The sequence below is a fragment of the Dipodomys ordii genome, unplaced genomic scaffold (assembly GCF_000151885.1).
Source record: "Dipodomys ordii isolate 6190 unplaced genomic scaffold, Dord_2.0 Scaffold203, whole genome shotgun sequence".
Classification (NCBI taxonomy): Eukaryota; Metazoa; Chordata; class Mammalia; order Rodentia; family Heteromyidae; genus Dipodomys; species Dipodomys ordii.
Window position 1 is genome coordinate 778170 of NW_012267419.1, and position 15008 is coordinate 793177.

A 15008-nucleotide genomic window follows, 5' to 3' on the forward strand; every position below is an offset into this window, starting at 1 on the left:
AAAAAAAAGAAAAAAGCTGGAAGTAGCACTGTGGCTCAAGTGGTAGAGTGCTAGCCTTGAGCTGAAGAGCTGAGGGACAGCGCCCAGGCCCAGAGTTCAGGCCCCACAACCGGACCCAAAATGCTTTCCACACATAATTTCATTCATTCCTTATAGCAACTTCTAAAAGTAGAAATTATTATTAGGCTTTGGTTAAAGCCTGATATGACTTAATTTTGTGCGTGTGTTTGCCAGTCCTGGGGCTTAAACGCAGGGCTTGGACCCTGTTCCTGAGTCTTTTTATTTTTTTGTCTGTCATGGGGCTTGAACTCTGAGCCTGGGCACTATCTCTCAGCTCTTTAGCTCAAGGCTAGAACTCTACCACTTGAGCCACAGTGCCACTTCTGGTTTTCTGGTAGTTCATTGGAGATAAGAGTCTCACAGACTTTCCTGCCTGGGCTGGCTTTGAACCATAATCCTCAGATCTCAGCCTCTTAAACAGCTTGGATTACAGGCGTGATCCACTACCTGCCCCCACCCCAAGTTTTTTTTTTTTCTCTAGGCTATAGCTCTACAATGTGAGGCACAGCTCCACTTTCTTTCTTATCTTTAGAGATAAGAGTTTCACTGACATTCCTGCCTGGGCTGGCTTCAAACCGCAATTCTCAGATCTCAGCCTCCTGAGAAGCTAGGATTGCAAGCATGAGCTACTGGCACCTAGCTATGACTAAATTTTTAAGTCTAATTATTACTTAACTTTATCACTTGCACTAACTTATTTGCCTGTATGTTCCTGAGCCTGGGTTTGAAACTCAGGTTGGTCTAAAACTTTATTAACTAGTACTTTCCACTAACTTCTACTTTACCATTTGTCATATGTGTGGGTTATATACTTTATGTAGCTTAGGCCTTTGTAACAATGGTGCATTCATTATATGCATTACTAGTCCAGGGGTAGGTGGAATATCATTTACCTAGAATGTTCAAAGCCCTGGGTTCTGTCCCCAGTACTGTGAAAACAACCAAACAAAACCAAAAACCGCCAGCCCATGGGGCTGGGAAGGTGGCTTCAATGGTAGAGCACTTGCCTTGCATGCATGAGGCCCTGGGTTTGATTCCTCAGCACCACATAAGCAGGAAAAAAAGCCAGAAGTGGAGCTGTGGCTCAAGTGGTAGAGTGCTAGCCTTGAGCTGAACAGCTGAGGGACAGCACCCAGGCCCAAAGTTTAGGCCCCACAACCGGACCAAAAAAAAAAAAAAAAAAAAACGCCAGCCCATCTGATCCACTATAAAACAAATCCATTGGGTTCTATCACTATGCCAGTTATTTTTCCAGTACTGGGATTTAAACTCAGTGCACTCTTACTTAGCTGACACTCTACCATTTGAGCCATACCTATAGCCTGGCTTTTACTGTTTTCTTTGCCAGTACTGGGGCTTGAACTCAGGGCCTGGGCACTGTCCCTGAGCTACTGTTTGCTCAAGTCTAGCACCCTACCACTTGAGCCACAGCACCACTTCTGGATTTTTCTGTTTATGTGGTACTGAGGAATCGAACCCACGGCTTCATGCATGCTAGGCAAGCACTCTACCACTAAGCCACATTCCTAGACCATTTTTTTTTACTGGTTATTTTGAAGGTGGAGTCTTACAGACTATTTTTTTTTTTTTGCCTAGGCTGGCTTTGAACCACAATCTTCTGGATCATCTCAGCCTCATGAGTAGCTAGGATTACAAACATGAGCCCCCAGAGCCCAACTGCCAATGCTTTTTTTTTTTTTTGCTGGTCCTAGGGCTTGAACTCAGGGTCTGGTGCTGAGCCTCTTTGTACTCAAGGCTAGTGCTCTACTGCTTGGACCACAATGCCACTTCTGACTTTTTCTTTCTTTCTTTTTTTTTGGGTCCAGTTGTGGGGCCTGAACTCTGGGCCTGGGCGCTGTCCCTCAGCTCTTCAGCTCAAGGCTAGCGTTCTACCACTTGAGCCACAGTGCCACTTCCAGCTTTTTTCTTTTTGCTTATGTGGTGCTGAGGAATTGAACCCAGGGCCTCACGCATGCAAGGCAAGTGCTCTACCACTGAGCTCTACCACCTTCCCAGCCCACTTCTGACTTTTTCTGAGTAGTTTATTGGAGATAAGAGTTTCATGGACTTTTCTGCCCTGGCTGGCTTTGAACCATGATCCTCAGATCTCAGTGCCTGGCCAATGTTTTGCTGTTTTTGTTTTTTTTAAATAGGGAAGTATAGACTCCAAAGAGGCTGGGATATTTCCCCATGGTCATCTTATAAGTATTAAAGTTCAACATGTAGCCTGTAGGGGCTGGGAATGTGGTTTAGTGCAAGAGCGCTTGCCTAGCATGCATGAAGCCCTGGGATTGATTCATCAATACTCATAAACAGAGAAAGCCAGAAGTGGTGCTGTGGCTCAAGTGGTAGAGTACTAGCCTTGAGCAAAAGAAGCTCAGGGACACTGCCCACAGGAGTTCAAGCCCCAGGACTGGCAAAAAATGGAATGTGCACAGCAGTGGAGATTATTTTCTTGACCATTGTTGGTTCTTAAGCTTTGCTGGGATTGCAATCACCTGAAAATTTATTTGTAATGTATATCCTGGGCCCACCCACAGAGATTCTTGTGTAATTGTGGGGTGCATAGTTGTTTCAAAGAGCTCTCCAAGGGTTCTAATGGACAGCCACACTAAGGAATATCACCCTGTACTTTGTTGACTAAAACTCAGGAAACTCAGCTGTACCTCAGGGAAATACAAGGCAAATTTCAGTGAAAAGACAAGAGTATGGTGCATATTATGCTCAACTTGTGCCTCTGACTGGCTACTGTAGGCAATATATGTTCTTTATAAGGTAGGTGTGAACAACAGCTCTGAGGAGAGCTTGTGTGGTAATGGCTCTTTCCTCAGCTTGACAAGATAGTGCTAATCGAGACCCTCCACAGGATCGGGCTGAATGTGTCAGTTCTATCAAAACCCCAACTGACAGGTAGCAGCTATACTTGGCGAATACTGCTCTTTGATTTTAACTCTTTGAGTTACTTCCAAAAGAGAACCTAAGATCATGCTGTAAATGGATCACCTTTTGGTAACAGCAAAGACAATTAGAAACTGAGCTTAACCCAAGGTATATCCTGCTGCTAACAGAACTATTATGTTTCTGAGCACAGCCTATGCATTATGCTCTCCCCGCAAAGTAAGTTCTCTAGCTAGTTGTCTGGTTTTCCTGGGGAGACAGAGCTGGAACAGAAAGTCACCTAGGATTCCTCAGCAGAGTCCTGAGGAGAGAGTAAGCCCTGGATAGCACACATGTTTTCCTTCCTAGCTTCAGCACAGGTAGGCTCCTCTGCCTTTGATGGGAGGCAGAAGAGTAGAAAACAGAGTTCTTCCAAATATCACCTGGGAACTTAGAAATGCAAGTTCTTAGGCTTACCAAATCTTAAACAATGCAGATGAGAGTATAGTAATCTGAGATTTAAAAGCTCTCCAGGGAATTCTGACACACACTAAAATTTGAGAATCATTAGCCTGTAATCCTAGCCACTCAAGGAGCTGAGATCTGAGGATTGAGTGTTTGAAGCCAGCTGGGAACAAATCCAAGAGACTCTTATCTCCAATTAATCAGCAAAGCTGGGCCCTGGTGGCTCACAATCCTAGCTACTGAGGAGGCTGAGATCTGGGGATTGCAGTTCAAAGCCAGCCTGGGCAAGGAAAGTCTGTGTCAGTTTGTATCAATTAACCACCAGAAAACCAGAAGTAGTGCTGTGGCTCAAGTGGTAGAGCACTCACCTTGAGCTGAAGAGCTCAGGCGTAGTCCAGGCCCAGAGTTCAAGCCCCATGACTGACAAAACAAAAACATAAAAACAAAAAAATTAATCAGCAAAAAGCCTGAAGTGGAGGTAAACTCAAGTGGTAGAGCACCAGCTGTAAATGAAAAGGCTAAGCAAGAGTGCAAGATCCTGAATTCAAGCTCCAGTACTAGCACAGAAAAAAGTTGAATGATGTTCAACAGGTGCAGAGAATAAACAAAGAGATAGCTCAACACTGGCACAGGTTTATTTAGGAAAAAAAACAAACCCCTGCAAAAGGGTCCCTCTAGCCAAAGCTAGAGATGCACCCCTCATGTTTAGTCTAGCACTTTCACAGTGGGGCTGTGGGATTGCAGGTGTTGTCTGGTGGAAGTTAATTTCATTTGATTGGGTCATAGCCAGAGGAAGAAAGGAAACCAGGCAGGGGTGTCTGTTCATGGCCCTAATCTGTTAAAGCAGTCTTGAGTGCTGGTCTGGAGCCAGCCAAGGAGAGATGGTAAGGTAAGAGTGGTTGTAAGTCAACGTACTGATCTGGGGTATCAAGATATGGATACTTGTCTATCTGGACCAAACAAAATTGACACCTGTGATGGTTCATGCCAGCTATTTGGGAGGCAGAGTTCAGAAGAATGACAGTTTGGGCTAGGAATGTGGTTTAATGGTAGAGTGCTTGCCTAGCATGCATGAAGCCCTGGGTTCAATTCCTCAGTACCACATAAACAGAAAATGCTGAAAGTAATGCTATAGCTCAAGTGGTAGAGTACTAGGCTTGAGCAAAACAAAGCTCAGGGACGGTGCCCAGGCCCTGAGTTCAAGCCCCAGACTGGAAGAAGAATAAGGATAAGAAGTAGGAGGAGCAGGAGGAGGGGGGGAAGGAGGAGGAGGAGGAGAAAAACAAAAACAACAACAGTTTGAGGCTGGCCCAAGACAAAATGCGTGATCTCCATCTCATCTGAGGTCCTAACTACACAGGGAAGTTGTAAGTCAAGATCTGAGGCCTGGGGCTGGGAAGGTGGCTCAGTGGTAGAGCGCTTGCCTTGCATGCTTGAGGCCCTGGGTTCGATTCCTCAGCACCACATAAGCAGAAAGAAAAAAGCCGGAAGTGGCGCTGTGGCTCAAGTGGTAGAGTGCTAGCCTTGAGCTGAAGAGCTGAGGGACAGCGCCCAGGCCCAGAGTTCAGGCCCCACGACCGGACCAAAAAAAAAAAAAGATCTGAGGCCAAATCCCATGCAAAAAGATCAGGAGGAGGCATGGCTTAAATGGGTAGAACATCAAACCAGAAAACAAAGGCTGTAAGTTCAAACTATAGTGCTGCCAAAATTTTAAAATAATAAAGTAAAAATATAGGCATTAGACAGCTGAATTCATGCTTCAGTCCCAGTTACTGTGTCACCTTGGACATGTCCTTCATTCCTCTCTATGTCACCTGTAAAGTACAGCTAACAATGTTGTCATGTGCTGCATAGCTACCTGCATGAGATGATGCATATAAAGCACTTAGTACAATGGGTGGAACAAGGAAAGTACCATAAATAGGCTGAAGTAGCAAGGGCTTATTTACAATTAGAGCTTTTCTGGATAATAACTTCTATTTCTAACAAGACTGAGTTCCTTCAAAAAACATCTTTAAGATAAGTTTATACTTGACTTTCTTGCCCACAAGTGATGCTCAACCACTTAAGGCATGCCTTCCTTCTATCATTTTGCTGGCTAATTGGAGATAGAGTCAAGCAGACCTTTCAGGATAGGATTGGCTTTGAAACTCAATCCACCAGGTCTCAGGCTTAGAGGTAGTTAAGATAACAGGTGCTAGGTGACAGTGCCTTACACAAGAAAAACCTTTTTCTTTTTGGTGCTGGTCTTGGAGCTTGACCTAAGGCCTAGGTGCTGTTATTCCTGAGCTTTTGTACACAAAGCTAATTCTCTACTACTTGAGACAGCTCCACTTCCAGCTTTTTTGTGGATAATTGGAGATAAGAGTCTCAGGTGGGCTTTCCTGCCCAGGCAGGCTTCGAACCATAATCCTTAGATAACCTCTTGAGTAGCTAGGATTACAGGTGTGAGCCAATAGTGACCAGCTTTAAGAGACATCTGGGGTTTATTTTTTGTCTTTTATGTCAGTCCTGGGGCTTGAACTCAGGGCCTGAGCACTGTCCCTGAGCTTCTTTTGCTAAAGGCTAGCACTCTACCACTTGAGCCACAGTGCTACTTTCAGCTTTTTTTGGAACCTAGGGCTTCCTCCATGCTAGGCAAGCACTCTACCACTAAGCCACATTCCCAGCATCAGGAATACATCTTAACAACTGAATTAAAGGTGGAACTGAAAATTTTCACTTACTTCTTTCTTCACAGAATCATGGAACATGAAAGTAGAGAGACACTAAAGCAATCTGGTCACACCACCGCACGCAACTTAACAATAGCACTTGAAAGAAATGTAGGAAAGAAAGAAAAGTGTCTTTATTAAGAGTTTGCTGAGGATGACAATTTGGAGAGGATAGAAATTATAGCCTCTGGGTGATTGTAGAATTTCTGCTTTTGGTGGAGGCATAAAGCTGGCATTCCTGAGCTCAATGTCCCTCTGTTCTTTCTGCAAATCTAGTTGTGAAGGGTGAGCCTCCAGTGCTGAAATGCTAATAATATTGAATTGAAAATTTCCACAGCCTTAAAAAAAGCAATGGCTTGGGACCTTGTGGAGAAAAGGAACATCAGAACCAGCCATGTAAATGTAAAGTAGTAAATATCTATGTTACCTAGAAACCAGAAGTATAAAAGTATCTAGGTAGTTTTGTGTCAGTTCTCCAGGGTAATTCCTCCCACTCATAATATAAGAGCTTTCCTATCATGTTAACTCTTTGTATACATGCTGGTGGACTCCTATTATACAGTCTACTATCTCCTTGGTCTCCCCAAAGACTCCCTTTCTGATTTTTATTTTTCCTAGTGGCAGTGCCATTCTCTTAAGCACTGAAGGACACTATAAGGAAGGTGGATCTCTAAACCTAAGAAATACAGCTTAGAAAAAATTAGATGCACAAATCAGGAAATGATAGACTCCTCAGTTGAAAATTTTAAAAAAAAGCTCACAGTGGATGAAACTTGCCATCTGTGACTCTTCCCAGAAGCAACCCATGGTAAATATAATTTGTAGATATACTGCAGATGAGATTTAGATGCTTCCCAATATCTCACCTGGGAGCTACCAGCCTAGAATGTAATTCATGTAAGATGAGCTGTTTCCTTGGAAACTGTGACATGTAATGAGGATAGGAGGCAAGTAAGATTGTAATGATAGAGAATTCTGGTAACTACTGGTGAAAAAAAAGAGCATGGGAGAGTCAGTGTTTATGTGACACTTCTCAAATAGCAGGAACCCTGGTCTGGTAGACACGTTATAAATAACTCAAAAAGCTCCTTTAAAACATACGGCTCCATTTGTTCAAATGACATGTGACCTTCTTATTACTAGTTTGGTGTATAGAGTACATTAATAGTAGGATCCAGGCACTGGTGGCTCATGCCTACAATCCTAGATACTCAGGTTTCTGAGGATTGTGGTTTGAAACCAGCCTGGCCATAAAAGTCCATGAGATTTTTATCTCCATTTAACCACAAAAAACCAGATGTGGAGCTGTGAGTCAAGTGGTATAACATTAGCCTTGAGTACAAATGCTCAGGGACAGGGCCTAGGCCCATAGCTCAAGCCCCAGGACCAACAAAAAAAAACAGTATTTGGTAGGTATGATGTTAGTAGAGAAGAATATTTTTGTCACTAGAAATGCTATTCTTTGCTAGTATTTAGCTGGTAAGCCAGTCTCCTGTAAATCTGCTTAGTGCAAGTTGGTTCCTCAGTCTAACCAGTTTCAGGACCTTATTGTCAGTGTAATGTATTGCCATTGTTCAGAAATGGAAAGGAAACCAACAAATAAACCACCCCCTGTCCACTATATAGAGGTAACCACTTTAAACATATGACATATTTCTTTCCAGTCTTTATTGCATACATTTTATCCCTTTCTCTTTTTTCTTTTAATTCAACATTAGTTTGTGAGTGTACTGGAGTTTGAATTCAGCCTTTGAGCTTGCTAGATAGATACTCTAGCCTTGATCTACATGCCCAGTCCTTTTTGCTTTAGATATTTTAAAAATTTTTTATTGTAGAGGTAATGTAAAGAGGGGTTACAGTTACATGAATCAGGTAATAAGTATATTTCTTTTTGAACAGTATCACCTCTTCCCTCGTTCTCTCTGTTTTTTCCCTCCTGACTCCCCTCTCCCCAGAGTTGTATAGTTCATTTCCAACATAGTGTCTAGTATGTTTCACTGCTGAATTAGTTTACTATTTGTCCCACCATTTCTGTGTTTCTCTTTCCCATCAAATAAGATAATCTTATATACAAAAGTGGCTCAAGTGGTAGTGTGTTAGTCTTGAGCAATAGAAACTCAGGAACAGCACCAGGTCCTGTGTTTAAGCCCTAGAACTAGGAAAAATTGTTGGCTGGGAATGTGGCTTAGTGGTAGAGTGTTTGCCTAGCATACATGAAGCCCTGGATTTGATTCCTCAGTACCACATAAACAGAAAAAGCCAGAAGTGGTGCTGTAGCTCAAGTGGTAGCATCCTTGCCTTGTGCAAAAAGAAGCTCAGGGACAGTGCCCAAACCCTGAGTTCAAGCCCCAGCACCGGCAAAAAAGACAAAAGGTACAAAAGTACAAAACAGTAACAGAGTGAATAAACCAAAGAAAAAGGAAAGAATAAAAGAACAAAAGTGAAGAACTAAAAACAGTATAATAAAAAAACCTCTTCCATTTCTTGGAGTTCAATTTGATAGGCATCATTTTATATGCTCTCATACACATAGCTATTGAGCCCTTGTGATCCTCTCCTAAGAATATCTTCCTTTGTTCTCACTGTGTGAATAGTTAGATAATTTTTGAATGGGGTCTCTAGTTGGGATATCTTGCTCTGTGGTCCTTCTATTTACATTTCCCACATAGCTAGGATGACAAGTGAGTGCTACCATACTCAGGTTTTTTGTTGTTGTTGTTTTGTGGTCCTGGAGCTTGAACTCAGGGTCTGGGCACTGTCCTTGAGCCATTCTGTGCTCCAGGCTAGCACTCTACCACTTGAGCCACAGTGCCATTTCCGGCTTTTTCTGTTTATGGAACCCAGGGCTTCATGCATACCAGGCAAGCACTCTATTGCCAAGCCATATTCCCAGCCTATACTCGGTTTTGTACTGGATAAAATGGGGTCTTATGAATTTTTTGTCCAGGCAGACCTTGATCCACGACCTTCCCAATCTTAGCTTCCTAAATAGCTAGGATTACAAGTGTGAGTACACTGGTAATCCAGTGCATTTTTTACACATTTAATCCAGTGCATTTTTCACACATATAAGATCATATTGTATGCAAAAATTTATGCTAATAGGCCTCAAACCCAGGGCCTCATGTATGCTACGCAAGCTCTCTGCTCCTTGAACTATGTCCCAAGCCCTAAACTTTGATTTTAACTTTTCTTTTGAGATAGAGCCTCTCTATGAGCCTGAGCTGTCTTGAAACTGCCTATGTAACCAAGACTGGCTTCATCCTCATGGTCCTCCTGCCTTAGGCTTCTTTTTTTGTCAGTCATGGGGCTTGAACTCTGGGCTTGGGCACTGTCCCTGAGCTCTTCAGCTCAAGGTGAGCGCTCTACCACTTGAGCACCAGTGCCACTTTTGGCTTTTTCTGTTTATCTGGTATTGAGGAATTGAACCTACAGCTTCATATATGCTAGGCAATCACTCTATCACTAAGCCATATTCCCAGCCCCCAGACACTATTGTTCATTTGTGGGGCTTGAACTCTGGGCCTGGGTGCTGTCCCTGAGCTTTTCAGCTCAAGGTGAGCCCTCTACCACTTGAGCCACAGCACCACTTCTGGTTTTCTTGTGGTTAATTGGAGATGAAAGTCTCACAGACTTTCCTGCCTGGGCTGGCTTTGAACCACACTCTTCAGATCTCAGCCTCCTGAGTAGCTAGGATTACATATGTGAGCCATTGGTACCCTGCCCCAGACACTCTTGAGCCCTCCCATCTGAGATTTCAGTTCAGTGGTGTTGGGGTAGGAGTGAGGAGTCTGAATTTAGTTCAATCATCCCAGCTTATTAAGTTGCAGAGGGGCTCCTGACTATGTTTTGTGTTTTGTTTTGTGCAAGTCTTGAGGCTTGAACTCAGAGCCTGAGCACTGTTTCTAAGGTTTTTGTTTGTTTGTTTGTTTTGCTCTAGGTTAGAGCTCTACTGCTTGAGCCCCATCTCCACTTTAAGCTTTTATTTTGTGGTTAATTGGAGATAAGAGTCTCACAGACTTTTTCTGTCCCAGCCAGCTTTGAACAGTGATCCTGAAATCTCATCTAGCTAGGATAGGTAGAGGCCACCAACTTCTGGTTCCCTGACTCTATATACATACATACATACATACATACTTATTTTTTTCAGTCATGGGACTGGAACTCTGAGCCTGGGTGCTGTCCTTGAACTCTTCAACTTAAGGCAAGTGCTCTACCACTTGAGCTACAGTGCCACTTTCGTTTTTCTGGTGATTTATTGGAGATAAGAGTCTCATGGACTTTCTTGCCTGGGTGGATATGAACCACGATTCTCAGATCTCAGCCTCCTGAGTAGCTAGGATTACAGGCATGAGCCGCTGGCACCAAGCTTTCCCTGACTATGCTTTAAGAATCCCGCCCCCCCCCAAAGTATATTCAATAGCCTGCACTTTTTATCTCTCATCTGAATGGACATGGCAAGCTCTCTAGCCTACTGAAGTTTTCTTTCAGAAACATTTCATGAAAACCCTCTTCATAAGCTTTCTATTATTACAGAAACTATCTAAAACTCCTCATTCCAGCACTCTAGGCCTTCCTTTATCTCCTAAGACCTATTATCTAATCAGCACATGAGTTCCTTAGCTCTCTTCCACTTAGCCTGGCTGGCCTTCTCTAGGCCTGCCTGGTACAAGTTGTTCTAGTACTGCAGCCTTCTACATCTTCTTCCTTGATTATTTGTATCTTAGGCATTCAACCCAGTTCTCACATTATTTTTCCTTCCTGATTACTAAGAGGATGGCTGCTTTCCTAGACTTACCAATGCTCTGACTGCTGTGTTTTCTTACCCAGTGAGTCTTCCCATCAAGTCCCAACCTTTTAGAGTATGGCCTGTGTATCTATCTCTCTCAGCCTCCATCTTAGTCCTCACTGTAAACAAAGAACTTGGAAGAATCTGTTAATAGAGTTAAACCAGCCCTAACTGCTAAATCATTTTCATACAAGTTATTTCCATATTCTATAGTCTTTCAGATACCTTCCCTTGCACCAAAAAGAGAATGTTTGACAGATATTTAGAAATTTCACTTTGTTGTGATTTGGTTTGCTGGTAGCAATGTTAAGCAAAAGGTCATTTTGATTTCAACACTTATTTAACTCAACTGTATTGCTTATCACCTATGATATGCTCACTTACTGACTTTCAGGTTGAAGAGTCTAACCTATTTCATTCTCCTCCTACAAATGTAAGGATTTCTTTTCTAGAAAACGTGCCTTGGGCTGGGAATATGGCTTAGTGGTAGAGTGCTTGCCTAGCATGCATGAAGCCCTGGGTTTGATTCCTCAGTTCCACATAAACAGAAAAAGCCAAAGTGATGCTGTAGCTCAAGTGGTAAAGTGCAAGCCTTGAGAAAAAAATCTCAGGGACAGTGCCCAGGCCCTGAGTTCAAGCCCCAGGACTGGCAAAAAATGTTTTTTAGAGTAAATAAATATAAAGGAGTTAATGCCTTTTTAGATTAAACAAACCTAAAGGGGTTAATGGCATTATGATTTCCTTAATTTCTTTTTTTTCTTTATCCCTTTATTATCTTTTAATTCTTCAAATTACAGAGTTGCTGAGATGCTTGGAATGGGTGGGGATGCAAGAGGAAATGGGATTTGTCTTTTAGAAGGTAAGGTGGTTCTGTTCATCAGATATTTATCTAATTTCTATTGAGCCCCTAGTGTGGTGTCTGATATAGATCATTACAAGATTAGAGAGGATAAAGAGCAGAAAGGCCTAGGAAGAAAAATACAGGGAAAGAGGAGGTGAGTTGGCAATCTACATAGAAGAGAAAAGGAAGAGAGAACCAAGGTATATTCTCTGGTCTAGTTTCACCTGATTGTATCATTAGGGTCTAAAAACCTGAAGCAGTGGTTTGAATTTGAATTGTGCCTAAAGTGATCAGAACAGCCACAATTCAATCAGATTTAACTGCTTGAGGTTGTATAATTCTTTAAAAAGAATATATATATGTGTATGTGAATGTGGGTATACATACACAGTATATGAAATTACTATTTTATATCACAGGGCTTTGAAACATGCTGGGCAATTACTTTGCCACTGAGTTATATACCAAACTCCTATTCTTTTGAGACAAGGTCTCTCTAAGGAGCCTCAGCTAGTTTCAAACTCATGATCGTCTCACTTCAGCCTCCTGAGTGCTGAAAAAAGGGTTGTGTACATTAGGCCTTCCCTTAAAATTATTTCTGAGTGACAATAGGTAACATTTATTGTGTACTATTTTAGCCAAAGCACTTTATTATTTCATTTAATCTTGATCACAGCTATAGGAAGTAGGCACAATTATTATGGACTTTTTTTCAAATGAGGAAACAGTCGTTAGGTTAGTCACTAATGTGTCCTCAGTTTATAAGTGGAAGATGTAGCTGGCTAGGTCAATGTTTGCTATTATATAAGGTATTGACTCTGTTTAATTTACAGGTGTACTCACTAGGAATAATGCAGTTATTTGCACTTAATAGGAATGTTTTGTTTTGAAGAAATAAAATAGTTGACAGTAATAATAAATTAGAAGGTGTGGCAGCGCTCATTTGCAATCCTAGTACTAGAATGTCTGAGGTAGGAGAATCATGAGTTTGAGGCCAGTCTGGAATACATAGCAAAAGCTTGTCTCAAAAACAAAATTCTTTGCTGTGAATTTTCTTCTCTTGAAGCAACTGAACACAGGGCTTAGGGGTTGTCCCTTCACTCCTTTGCTTGAGGCTGATGCTCTACCATTTGTGCCACATCTCCATTTATAGCTTTTTGGTGGTTAATTTGTTTTGGAAGGTTCATCCATTCTCACAGATTTTACTGTCAGGGCTGGCTTAGAATTGCAATCCTCAGATCTCAGGCTCTTGAATAGCTAGGATTATAGCCTGGTTTGCCATGACAGTAATGGTGCTCGTTACTAATCAAGAAGGATGCAGCAGGAGGATCACGAGTTTGAGACCAGCCTGGGCTACACCTATGAGTAGAGCTGTAGGTCAAATGGTAGAGAGCTACCTTTGGGTGGGGGGAAAGCTAAAACAAAACAAAAAGTTGGGGTAGTAGGAGGAATATAGTGGGCAAAAAACAAAGGAGTAAACAATATTCAAGAAGAAATGGACTCATTACTTCTGTAACTGTAACCCCTCTGTCTGTACAGCACCTTTACAACAAAATAAAATGTAATAAAAATTAAAAAAACAAAAACAAACAAAGCGCTGGTGGCTTACACCTGTAATCCTTGCTATTCAGGAGACTGACATATGAAGATAGCAATTCGAAGTCAGTGGAAAGTCTCTGAGACTTTTTAAAAAACATTTTGTCGGTAGTGGGGCTTGAAATCTGGGTCTGGGCACTGTACCTTAGCTTTTCAGCTCAAGGCAAGTGCTCTACATCTTGAGCCACAGGGCCACTTCCGGTTTTCTGGTGGTTTATTGAATCGCGATCCTCAGATCTCAGCCTCCTGAGTAGCTAGGATTACAGGCGTGAGCCTGAGATTTTTTTTTACATTCTAAAAACTATCTTTAATTGTACAACAGTTGCCATTTAACAAAGCAACTTATAATAAAGGGGAGCCTGAGATTCTTATCTGCAATAAATCAAAACCCTGGACTGGTGCTGTGGCTCAAAGTAGTAGAACACTAACCTTAAGCAATAAAACTCAGGGACAGTGCCGAGGCCCTGAGTTCAAGCCAAAAAAAAAAGAAAAGACTAATTTCCCCTAACTTCCAGCTTGCCGGGGATTGGCAGCATTAACACTGTGATGTAGATTTCAGTTCATTCCCCCCTCTCTCCTGCCCGGTTTTCCCTCACCTCCCCTCCCCCCCCCCATCCCGGCTTGCCCAGATCTACCACTGGGACAAGGAGAAATGAGCAGGGGGCAGGCGAGGAGAAGAACTTGGAAAACGCCAACAGCCTGGGACTTTAGAGGAAAGTCTCTGAGAACATTCCCCTAGGGGAGTCAGCTTCCCCGCCCGCTAGGAGGAGCTCAGGGTCCCGCGTAAGTGGGAACTGGGCGCCCAGAGCACCAGGAAGTGCCCCTCCTCCAGAAAATCTGTTCATCCGCCAGCACTTTGGTGTGTCACCACTGGCTTGGAAGAAGCCTTATTGGTCACGGAGGAAGGTAAGGGACTAACAAGCTCAGAAAGTCTGGTTGGAGCCTTGACTGCTTGTCTCGCCAAACTGCCTTTGGGCGAGCAATTTAAAGAGGTGGGCAGGGCTGAGAACTCTACTCAAGGTGGCCGCGCGAGGTCGCGCCTTGGCCTGCACCTGCGGATACTCTTAACTCCTTCGCTTCTTTCCCCCACTCTCAGGCCTCCCCGGGCCACCTTGCGTAATACAGTGTTTTCCTACTGTCTCTCTCGCTGTTTCTTTTTTCATTTTCCTGATCGTAGGGCTTGAACTGAGGGCCTGGGCGCTTTGCTCTACCACTTTAAGCCACAGCTCCACTTCCGGTTTTCTAGTGGTTAATTGGAAATAAGAGTCTTACGGATTTTACTGCCTGGGCTGGCTTTGAACCTTGATCCTCAGATCTCAGCCTCCTGAGTAGCTAGGTGAGCCACCAGGGCTTCCTAACATCTCTTAACCTTTCTTATAGACACACAATAACAGAAATTGCCCAAAGAAGACGTGAATAAAGGAGGCCGGGAAGGGAAACGGAAGGTTATGACTGTGCTTTGTTTGCAATGGGGAAGCTACATTAAAACTATCTGCTCTTCAGTTTTAGCAAATAACCCTTGCCAAGGCTAAGACATCTGAGGATCTGGCAATCAGACAGTGAACAAGATGGAACCCTCTCAGTGGGTGGTTTTTTTGCTACCAGGGGATCAGAATCTCTGAGTTGAACTTCCCAGCACTGGAGACAGGTTAACCCTGACTGTGCC